The sequence below is a fragment of the Mirounga angustirostris genome, unplaced genomic scaffold, assembly GCF_029215605.1.
Source record: "Mirounga angustirostris isolate CCGP_5_RB_7025 unplaced genomic scaffold, mMirAng1.0.hap1 SCAF_1, whole genome shotgun sequence".
NCBI lineage: Eukaryota > Metazoa > Chordata > Mammalia > Carnivora > Phocidae > Mirounga > Mirounga angustirostris.
Genome location: NW_026991709.1, coordinates 7044895 through 7052521, shown reverse-complemented (window position 1 = coordinate 7052521; position 7627 = coordinate 7044895). Strand labels below are relative to the sequence as shown.

The 7627-nt window shown below is 46.3% G+C and overlaps 1 non-coding gene across 1 annotated transcript; it reads left to right on the top strand.

Moving 5' to 3' along the window:
* On the top strand, positions 1-131 carry LOC123835040 (small nucleolar RNA SNORA63). The gene has a single exon (XR_006788600.1). It is a non-coding gene; the product is annotated as a small nucleolar RNA SNORA63 (small nucleolar RNA).
* The last annotated feature ends 7496 nt before the right edge of the window (positions 132-7627 follow it).

Sequence of the window (7627 nt, the reverse complement as noted above, 5' to 3'; positions counted from 1 at the left end):
ATGCAGGATCTAGTTACAATGTAGCTATAAACTGCTGCCTTGTCTTTGCCCCCTGCTCAAAATAAAGCTTTTACCTTTCTAGCCCTGTCCGCCATGATGCTTAGCAGCCAGGGATGCATGGTCTCAGACATGTTTACCAAGTAAAACACTGACTTGAGGGGCGCCTGGGTGGCTCAGTCATTAAGCGTCTGCCTTCGGCTCAGGTCATGATCCCAGGGTCCTGGGATCGAGCCCCGCATCGGGCTCCCTGCTCAGCGGGGAACCTACTTCTCCCTCTCCCACTCCCCCTGCTTGTGTTCCCTCTCTCGCTGTGTCTCTCTCTGTCAAATAAATAAATAAAATTAAAAAAAAAAAAGAGTTAATATTATTATCAGTGAAATCTGCAGTAAAGCCCTTGATTTGCTGTCACCCTGAAGCTAGCCAAGGCATGGCATCTGATTGAAAAACCAAACAACCCAGAAGGCAAAGAATAAGTCAAAAAGCAAATGAAGTCTCTCCCAAAGGCCAAAGGAAGATTCCATCACAAGACACTGTAAACCTTCTTCCTACCTTCTTTTTCCACTCTCTCTATATCACATTTCAGTTTTTAGAGACTCTCTCCTCCCCAAACTTTTCTACCCTCTCCCAGGATGCTTGTATTACTTTCTCTCTCCCTTTTTCATACAACAGCAGTTCTCAAAGCTTTCTGTTGAAAATCCCACCAATTTCTCCCTTTCCGGGACTTGCTCTCTGTTCCTTCCCCTGTACTGTACCAAAAGATCAAGACCCAGCAGGTATTACAGACTGGGGGAGGGGGTCCCTGGAGGAGGACTGAGATCATGCGTGCATGTATAGTATGTAATCCCTGAAACGCCTTTGATACCATGTTGATGACCTACTATGTGTTACACACCACATAAAACTCCTGAATGTAATAGGTGTCTAAACTGGGGTGTTCTAAGTATGCGCTGAGGTCACTGTTCCAGGGAGATGTGCCTTGATGAGAGGGTTTGACAATTAACTACATTTGGACAATGTGTTATCCCTTACACGTCTCCTGGAAATGCCCAATGCACATTAAATTTCTGATAATTCCTGTGGTAAATATGCATATTTACCATTGGTCAACCTGGTGTTGCCCTAACTTACTTGATCACTAAACTTACTCAGTTGTGGGGAAAGAAGTCGTAATGTCAGCAGCACATTTGACCCACACAAATCTAGAGAACAGATGCTTGTTCTGTGTTTGCAGGTGCTGGAGAACAGGCGGGTCTCCACCCTGATTTATTGCATATTTGTGGCAGTGTAGATATGGGCTTGATTATTCTTTTTTTTTTAAAGATTATTTATTTATTTATTTATTTGAGAGAGAGAATGAGATAGAGAGAGCATGAGAGGGGGGAGGGTCAGAGGGAGAAGCAGACCCCCTGCTGAGCAGGGAGCCCGATGCGGGACTCGATCCCGGGACTCCAGGATCATGACCTGAGCCGAAGGCAGTCGCTTAACCAACTGAGCCACCCAGGCGCCCCCAAAATTATTATTTTTTTATGAGTAGATTTTAAAGGTCCCTTCTGTTTTTTTTTTTTTAAGATTTTATTTATTTATTTGAGAGAGAGAGAGAATGAGAGACAGAGAGCATGAGAGGGAGGAGGGTCAGAGGGAGAAGCAGACTCCCTGCTGAGCAGGGAGCCCGATGCGGGACTCGATCCCGGGACTCCAGGATCATGACCTGAGCTGAAGGCAGTTGCTCAACCAACTGAGCCACCCAGGCGCCCCTGGGCTTGATTATTCTTGATGGGGAGGTTTTATTCCCCAGGCATAGAAGACGGGTAAAGATGAGCCAGTAAGACAACTCAGTGGTGGCTTTAGAACCGAGAGAGAAACCCATGATGGGACCCCAGCAGTGCTGGGGGGAGAGGGAGCCCCTGTGAACCCCCCGGGGAAGGCAGAGAGGGGCAAGTGCCTCAGAGATCCGAAGGTCAGACCCGAACCCAGAAGCTAGCCCTGGCTTGCATGAGGGCAAACGTGATGTAAATCCACAGCACCACACCGAAGCCCTACATTGAAGCTTGCTCTAGACTCTGGCTGGTAACTAGAAACAGAAAAGTCAGTAAAGCAACTCGGTGCTACTGGATGAGATTTATCCTCCAGAAATGGTTATGACTTTCCAAAAGCCCCCAGATCCTTTTGTTTTCTTTCTCACACTCCCTTTCTCCACCAACCCCACCCCCTCACTCAGCAGCATGGTTTCTTAAATCAAATAAACTTAGCATGATTGTAAGACCCGGAGAAGGTTGGCGAGCCTGACTTGCCTGAAGAAGGGAGTCCCTTCCAGCCTGGAACCAGCCCCGGATAACCGGCATCGGGGCTGCTATTTTGAAAGGCGGCTTTGAGATATGTGGCTCTAGGCATTTTGTTATTTTGCTGTTTGCTTTTGGAACTTCTTGAAACAAACCTCAAAGAAGAGAAAACTCCTGTCTGAAACAGATTCCTTTTAGGATCCAAGAAATGACTCACACAGGCTGTTTTAGCATTTATGCTCCCCGTTGAGTTAAAATGATTAGACTCATGAATTCTATTTTTGAAATGCAGACTCTGTACCCAGAATATTCCTCCAGAACAACAACAAAAAAACTGGGAGGAAAATGACACCCCTATTTACATATTTGCTATATCTAAGTATATGCTATTTGCCCACTTACTTTGGTCTTTCGTCTATTTTTTCCATCAGATTAAAGAGCTCCAGCAAATTCTTCAGTAAAGTTGCCGAAACTGTTCTTTTTTTATATATATTCAAGTAGCCACTGTACAGTACATAATTAGTCCTTGATGTAGTGTTCAATGATTCATTAGTTAAGTGTAACACCCAAGGCTACATGCAAGCTAGTAATATAGAAAGTTCTATATTCACCAAATGTCCACTGACAGATAAATGGATAAGCAACATGCAGTGTATATACTCGATGGAATATTATTTAGCCTTAAAAAGGAAAGAAATTCTGAAACATGTTACAACACAGATAAACCCTGAAGACATGATACTAAGTGAGATAAGCCAGTCACAAAACGCTGCATGGTTCCACTTACGTGAGGTCCCTAGAGTAGTCAAGTTCACAGAGCCAGAAAGCAGAACGGAGCTTCCCAGAGGCTGGGGCGAGTGGGGACTAGGGAATGACTATTTAATGGGGATGAAGTGTGAGTTTGGGAAGATGAAAAAGTGCTGGAGGCGGATGTGATGAGTGCTGTACAACAGTGTGAATGTCCTTAATGTCGTCCAACTGTACATTTCAGGATGGATAAAATGGTAAGTTTTTGTTATGTATATTTCACCAAACATGCACACACGTTCTCTTCCCTCTGGGAGCAGATGTAGAACAATGCCCGTGGACTGAAGCTGCCCCCTGCTTGGCTTTGATCTGAGCAACCCACTACTCCAGAAATAACCAAACTGCTTGCTCTTCAAAGCTAATGCCCAGCCGGACCTAAGTCCTACTTCATCACAGAACTGGCACGTTCCCACCGAGGGAGGTGGTTTTCTTACAGCATGTGATGGGCGGTCTTGGCAGGAGGCAGGTGCAAGCTTTCCTTCCTGGGGAAAAGTCCCAACCACAGAAATGTGATGGCGCCTGAGATTGTCTCAGTCAGTGTAGTCGTTACATAAGTTAACGTGCGTACCCCTTTGTTCTTGCGTAATAAACAGCTGCGAGGGTTCATGGACACATGGCTCTCCATTCAGCCATAAACTTCACTCTAATCTAAAGACTGCTCTAGGTTTCATTTCAACTTGTGCAGCAAGCCCAAGTTTTTAAGCGTTTCGTTTGTTAGATAATTTTTGATTACTCCTATAAAGCAATGTTGCTCATAATAAAGGACTTCATGTGTCCCTATTAAGAACAACGAGCCACGCTAACCACAACCCTCAAAAGAAGTATTGTTATTTGGAATTTAAATAAAAAAATAAAGATCTTTATTCTTGCCACTAGAGTAAAGGTCTTTTGAGAACTTCATTTTTGAAAGAGTCTCTGGCATGACCATAGACACAATAAACACCCATATCATATGTATTCTCATGCTTTCCCTTTTAAAGCACATTGTGCATTTTAAAATTGCATGTTAAAAGATATATACGGCCAGGTGAGTGACCTCCGTAACATCCTCAAAACAATACTTGTTAAATATAATCTTCTTAACTAGATTTGCCCCGAGCATCTTATTCATTGTACTCAAGTAGCCACCTTTCTCTATTTACAATGGACCCGGATGGATTTTGGAGAAGTAAGGATTGTGGGGGACTGAGTGTGTCAAACAGAGACCAAATTGTCAGATAAACTTTACAAGTTAAAAGTCTGCCACCTGTTTTTCAGATGCAGGCCATTCTCAATTTCTTAATTGGGGCGAATTTGGAGTGATGTTAAAGCACTCTGGTTGGCTTTATATTCTCACTTGTGGACCACTCCAGCTGATGTACCCTAGGGGCCAAGAAGGTGGGGAAGATGGATAAGAACTCAATTAACACCAGTTTCCAGGACCCCTAATTAGGAAGCTCTCTTTTTGGCCAGGACAGTGGGAGGTACCACATAATACAGTGTAAAGGGCGTGGGGCTTAGCTGGATTTGATTATTGCCACTTGAGATGCAAGGCTGGGCACCATCTTGCACCAACCAAGACAACCGGCTCTTATAAGGGCAGAAAATTAACTTAGGCATGGTCATCTTCATCTCAGCTCTGTTGACCTCCCCCTGCCACTCTTTTCCACCATCCTTTGAAGTTTGGGCAGGAAGAAGAATGAGATTCTTTTGGAGATCCTAAGATAAGCCACAGGAAAGCCCCTCCCAAAAAAGTATATATTTTGTGGTCATAGAAGGCAGGCATGGTTGGAGCCCAGCACAGAAAAAAAAAAAAAAAAAAAAAGCCCAACGCAAACCCTAAAGGATGCTGGGAAAAGACCTCCCTGGTTCTCAGAATGAGAGCATGGGGGGTGGGTATGAAGCGGTGTCCTTTGCTCTGGAAGGGCGGGTGGCCGACACAGGCATGTCCTGAACTTTTAGAAACTCTCTTGACTGGAAAGAACCAGATGAGATGGTGCAGGCAGGGCCAGCCCCTGATGAAGTTGCAAGCTACAGATAGATGGCAGGTTAGGTGGGCAGTCAAGCAATAGCTGTGCTAAGACTTCAATGGTGGAAAGGAGCCAGGAAAAACTATAAGTTGGAAAGCTTTGTATGGGGGTACCACAGCAAGTGCAAAAGCCCTGAGGAAGGAAGGGCTTGGGGTGTTCAGCTAGCAACCCAGTGTGTGGTTGGAACAAAAGGAAAGAGAGACGTGTAGGTAGCTGAGCTTACCCATGGGCAAGATGCCCTCACTCAGAGCTCAAAGGGGAGGAGTGAAGGTGGTGAGGACTCCAAGCATCCTCTGGGGCACTCTCTGTTCTCACCTGAAGCCCTGGCCCACCCAGAAGGCCAGTGGACAAACCGACTCAACAGCCAGCAAGACTGACCTCCTGTCACTTGTACGCACCACTGATGGAGGCTTATACCTGCCCCAGTATTCCCGTCATCCACCTTAAACGTCTCAAGCCATTTTCCACATACCATGTATAGCTTATTGTATTCTCAACAAAGAAGACCAAGCCAAGACCCCAGCCCATCCTCTCCACCATTCTGTTTTTCTTCATGGTTTAGTCAGACCAGTCCTCCTCAACCGGGGGTGATTTTCCCCCTGGGAGACATTGGCCATGTTTGGAGACATTTTTGGTTGGCACAAATAGTATGGGGATGTTACTGGCATCTAACGGGTAGGGGAAGGATGCTGTTAACTTCCTACAGTGCATGGGACAACCCCCTAACAACAGAGAATTATCCCATCCAAAATGTCCATAGATGGAAAAGAAGAAAGACCATCCCAGGGAGATTACTGGGGAGAATTTTGTTCCAGAAAAAAAAATGACCCAGAAGAAAGCTGGCTCAGCTCCTTTCAAAATTAAATACCTCCCTCCTCTGTCACACATTGGAAAACAAGCGAGTTTCTATTTCAGTCTGTGGGGTGGGTTTTCTGCCTGTTAGGCTGGCTTTTTTGGCTGATGCATCATGGACAGCTCAGTGTGGCGTGCTGTGTATCAGGAAGAGAAGTCCCAGAATGGGCCGGAGATACACACCTGGGCAGGTGGATCACCCTCAGAGCTCCCAGAAGCTGGCACACACCCAGCTGGGTCCTCCCCAGGGGAAATGACTGGAGGCAAGGCTTACAGCTGTAGGGACTTCCTGGCATCATAGGTTTGCCCTTTTAGACTTTTCCCCTCCTTTCTTGCATGGCCACAGGGGATCCAAAATTCAAAGCAGGGGTGTATCTAAAAATACCCTTGAATAGATATGTCAGCAATGTCATTGTTATGGGCTGAATTGTGTCCCCCCTCAAATTCGTATGCTGAGGTTCTAACCCCCAGGACCTCAGAATGTGACTGTATTTGGAGGTAGGGTCTTTAAAGAAGTGATTAAGGTAAAACGAGGTCATTACGGTGGGCCCTCATCCAATATGACAGGTGTCCTGAGAAGAAGAGGTAGATTAGTTCACAGACACGCACAGAGGGATGACCGTGTGAGGACACAAGGAGAAGACAGTGTCTACATACATGGAGAGAGGCGTCAGGAGGAACCAGCCCTGACACCCTGATCTTGGACTTCCACCCTCCAGACTGCGGGATAATAAACTTTTGTTTAAGCCCCTAGTCTATGTTACTTTGTTGAAACAACTTAGCAAACTAACACAGCAGTCTTAGAGCTGAGAGGGGTTCAGGAATTCTCCCGTGCACCCTGCTTCCCAGAACCACCATCTCCTGTGGACATAGTTGGATCACTGCTGGGAGCCAGGGGGACCTCATGACTCAAGAATTTGTTTAGCAGGACGTATTAGTTTTCTCCTGCTGCTGTAACAAATCACCACACGCTTGGGAGTTATAAACAACAGCGATTTATTCTCTCACAGTTCTGGAGGCCAGAATCCAAAAGCAGTCTTCCTGGGCTGTGCTCTGTCCCCAGGCGGCCGGGAGAGCCTGCTGCCTTGCCTCTCCCGGCATCTGGAACTGCGTTCCTTGGCTCGCACCCCTCCTCCATCATCACGTTACCTTCTCCTCTTCGGTCTGCGTCATATCTCCCTCTGTCTTCCTTTCATGAAGCCCGAGGTGGTATGCAGGGCCCACCTGGATCATCCAGGATACTGTCCCATCTCCAGATCCTTAATCACATTTACAAAGTCCCTCTCACCATGTAAGGGAACACATTTGCAGATTCCAGGGATTAGGACATCTTCGTGGCCAGGAGTATTATTCAGCCTACCACAGGCCTCAAGGCAGGTTTCTTGTGTCAGACCGTTCCACTGGTCACCAGCCAGCCCGGGGGCAGGTGGCCAAAGTGGCAAAATTGTGAGACACAACCTAACTTGGCAACCTGTGGGTTAGAGAAGCTGGGGTATGGCCGACCCTCTAGTGGGCCATGCTTACAAGTTGGCCCAGAATATTTTCCTCATATTTTTGAAGACAGCTTTGGATGAAAGGAAGAAAGGTCAGATAACAAGCGCAGTGTTAAGGATGAGACCCTTCCCTTGGGCCAGAAGTCACCCACTCTATTGAAGGAAGGTAACAAGCAGAATCCAAGAG